The 4210-nt window shown below is 49.4% G+C and overlaps 1 pseudogene; it reads right to left on the reverse strand.

The window, feature by feature from the left end:
- Positions 1 to 391: 391 nt before the first annotated feature.
- Positions 392 to 3958, reverse strand: LOC144257179 (forkhead box protein L3 pseudogene; annotated as a pseudogene).
- Between the last annotated feature and the right edge of the window lie 252 nt (positions 3959 to 4210).

The raw sequence follows: 4210 nt of genomic DNA on the forward strand, positions 1-4210 counted from the left end.
AAGTCACAGAAAGCAATTAACTCTGTGAAAATGGGCTGGTGAAAAATGATAAGGTTGGTCAAATAGTTTCACTGTGCATAATTGTGTTTTTAAAACTGCTTGTCTCTACACAGTAATTAAATCATTTACATTTCAAATGGAGTGTGCCCAGCTCGGATGCTTGGCTCTGCACCTCCGTGTTTGGGGCTCTACCAACAGTTTGCAGTCCAAGCCTGCATTTCTGGGAAGCCAGCTGGTGCCAGAGCAGGAGTGGATGCCTGCTCAGAAGAACTGGCTTTGCCCAGTGCCCTCCCAAATTTGGGCCCCTCCCACGCTTCCTTTCTTCTTTCCCATATTTGTATTTGTGCAAGGGGCATTTTAAACCATCATCAAAACATTGCTGACAACACAAGACACATCTGTTACTTCTGATCCTATTAACCCAAACACAGGGCATCAGGAATGTGGGGTCATTATTGTTCACCAGGATCAGTAAATGTCTGTCTTCATCTTTTTTACCTTATTATTTTTTAACCTACAGGGAGGTGTTAGCCAACTTCACTGACTGCTTGCTGAGCACACACCAGCTCTGGAACACGGCTGTCCACGAGTCTTTCTCACCTCACCAGGAATGAACTGCTATGTGGCTCCAGGGAATGTTCCTTGCATTCTTCCCGTGGAACTGAAATCTGAAAAATCCACAAGCAAACTCCAAAGTCAAACTGGACCCAAGATGGTTGTTCCTGCTGGGGAACTTTTCTCGGAATGGATAAAGTCACTTCACAGTAAGCAGCTCTTCTAAGGCGGTCTTCTGCCTTTGCCTCCAACCCAGGAACTCAGGGTCCGACTGGGGAGAAAGTTCAAAGTTCATGGCAATACGCAATCAGGGGGCTTCATGGCTCAAGGTGGGGCTGAGACCTGCTTCCTGGGGAGAAACTAACCCCAGACCCCAGGCTAATTCTGTAGTGGCCACCAGGAAGCAACCTCAGTCTCATCTTTCACTGCCTCGGAAGTGGAGGTTTATTTGCTGGGGCTCCAACGGGGGAAGCTCCCCTCCTGCACAAGACATGGAGCCCTGAGCCCTGGAAAAGGGTCTGGAGAGGACAGGATGTAGTCGATGCTGAACTTGATGTCTTTGTGGCCCTCTTTTCCCAGGGCGCCAGGGCGGGCGGGGGCCAGGGCCTCGTGGCCCAGGGCAGGCGCTCCGTCTGGGGCCGGAGACCCGCGCCCGGCGAGTTCAGATGGACCCAGGGACCCCTCAGCGGCCTCAGTGCGTAGTGCCCTCGGGCCCTCTCGCTTGGGGCCGCGTCGCCGGCGCCGGCGGCGGAAGTTGCCGTTCTCAAAGAGGTCCAGCAGGGACTCGCAGCCGCCTGCAAACGTCCAGTACTTGCCCTTTCCCTTCTCATGGTCCTCGGTCCTGGGCACCTTGACGAAGCAGCTGTTGAGCGACAGGTTGTGGCGGATGGAGTTCTGCCAGGCACGCTGGTTGGCGCGGTAGTAAGGGAACCTGCGCATGGTGAAGTCATAGATGCCGGACAGGGTCACCCTGCCCGTGGGGCTCTGCTGGATGGCCATTGCGATCAGCGCGATGTAGCTGCGGACAGGGCGTCAGGCAAGCGGGCACCGTGCAGGGCGCGGGGAGCCAGGCAGCCTTCCCGCCCGGTGGGCGAGGCCGACTGCTCCGCCTCCCCAGGCAGCCAGCGCGGGGTTGGAGGGAGAAAGGGAAGAGCTGTCCTGGCTAGAGACCCCGTGCACACAGCTCTGGCTTCCACCCAGACCCTGGGACCTCTCCTGCACTCGGAGTCCCGCCAGGTGGGAGATCCAAGCTGCTTTCTCGGCTACCCCCCCCCCCCCAAGTGCGCGTGGTGCGTTCTCTCCCAGAGCCCGCCCCAGGGAAGAAAGCCCCTCTCTCCCTCCATCCATCCCGGACAGTCTCCGGCTTCGGAGCCCCTGGCTGTCCCCAGAGCCCCGCCACCGGCCTCCCGGCCTCCTCAGGCACCTGTATGCGGGCCTCGTGAGCCGCTTTTCCTCGTCTGACCTGCCGGCTGGGTAGTCGTCGGCGTCGTAGTTTTTAATAATTATTTTTATTTTCTGTCTTTCCTGTATCAAATAAATTAAATAGTTTACATAGTAGTACCAAATGTATGACCATAATTTCATAAACATTATTATTAATGAAAATTCAGAATATACTTAACTTGGATCAGTTATGCCTTGGCACATGTCAACATTTATCAAGGACAAAGTAATAAATATTAAAATTAGAAGCAAAAATAATATTCTTATGCCTTTGCAGTTACTTTCACTTTGGTTATTAGTTTGTATTCTTTTAAATGAGTATAGGAACGCCTATCCTTAGAAGAACACAGATATTTGAAAAAAGAAATTACGCATACTTTTAGGAGGACTAAGTAGATAGAACTAAAAAAATAATAGAGAAAATCAGAATTGCAGATAGTATCCCACAGTATTTTCAAAGAACTCTGTTATAAACCAAAAAGCTTAATGAGCCAGATTCCAACTGAGAGTACAACGTTACACTAATGTTCCACATTTCAAATACATTTATTTACTTCTCTTTTCTGAGTTAATGAAAACAATTTCACAAAATCTCCAGAACATTCTCCAGGACTTCCATTTGACAACATAATAATGAACGTTGAAATACATAGAGTTGAAGACACCTACTAGTAGAAAACTGTCACAGTGGGATTTACTTTCTCTTCCCTAGGAACAGGGCTTCATGATTAATCAACAACACTCAGTGAAAGGTAGCTGTGGTTAGGATGTTGAAGTATCTCAAGGCACATATGTTAAAGGTTTGGTCCACAGGGCAGTGTGATTGTGAGGCAGTGCAAGTTTTGAGAGGTCAGGGTAATGGGAAGTTCTCAGGTCACAGTACATTTCCCCAGAGGAGATTGTAGGCCGGGCCTGTGCTCTAGTGTTTCCTAGCCCATGAGGTGAGCAGCTTGCTCTGCCATGTGCTTACATCATATTGTGATTCCCTTTCTAGAGGGGCAAAACAGGGGTCCTTAGTTCTTGGGTTAGAACATCCAGAATCATAAGAAAAATCAACATTTTGTCTATAAATGCCAGTTATCTCTGGTATTTCATTGAAGTCATGGGAAGCTGACTAATTGAATAGTTGATTTATTATTTTACAGTTGGGTGAAGGTTCTATTCTGTCAGGAAAGTCTTCCCTCTTAGGTCTTCCACTAGAGAAGCAAAATTAGCACATGTGTGACCTGCTGTGTGCTGCAATCAGCAAGAAATGGTTCAGAACCTGCAAGAGCCTTATGTTCTATGGAAGTTGAATTCTTTCCGTTCTTTTTTTGCTTCAGAATCTTCCACCTGTGCTTCTTGCTTATGATATCTTGAAGCTGGTGATGCTACTGCTATTTGTCAGAGGCAAATCAGTACCAGCTACATTTCTTTCAGTGTCTGTGAAATAAACACCATCCTCTCATTACCAACTCCTTTCTGGATTTAGTGCTCCACAGAAAAGTTTTGAGCTCTCCCCCTTTTACTAATATCCAACTTTAGAAACTTCTACATTTCCACTCCTCTAGCAAGGCTGATGTGTGAAATTGACAGGCAGCACTGGTTGAGCCTGATTATCAGGTTACAATCAGGCACTTGGTTCACTCATCCCACAGACTTTTTGGAGCATCATTGTGGCAGGGGCTGTGACACTCCAGTGAAATCTCTTCCTCCAGGGGTTGCCCCAAGAACCTGGGGCATTGTCTCAGAGGGCTTTGTTTCTGAGAGACTAGAGTCAGGCCAAGAGGAGGAAGCCTCAGGTTCATCCCGACTGGCTAGATATCTCTGCAGCTGCAGGTAAATGGAAGGGACCCTTGGATAGTTGGGCCCAGAGGATTTCTGGACTGGACTTGGTGCCAGGCAGTGGCAAAAGTAGCAGCAACAGCAGCAGCGGCTGCAGCCACCAAAGTGGGCCTGGCTGGTGCAGAGGGTGCACCATGCTGGAAGCTCCCTTGCTCTCTTGCTCCTTCCCTCTGTCGCCCGTGTTCAGGTACTCTCTCCCTGCTGCCCTCACCAAAAAGCAACAGATCCACCCACCTGCCCTTAGCCTTCATTCTGACCAGGTTGCAATGATCTCCAGATTTGGCTTTCTAGGAATGGAGGGGCACCCGGTGGAAGGAGGTGGTGGAGCTCAAAGTTCCCATAACCCGCCCAGCTGCTTTGGATATTCCACTGCCCTCATATGTCCACA

The sequence above is a fragment of the Urocitellus parryii genome, chromosome 10 (genome assembly GCF_045843805.1).
Source record: "Urocitellus parryii isolate mUroPar1 chromosome 10, mUroPar1.hap1, whole genome shotgun sequence".
Lineage (NCBI taxonomy): Eukaryota > Metazoa > Chordata > Mammalia > Rodentia > Sciuridae > Urocitellus > Urocitellus parryii.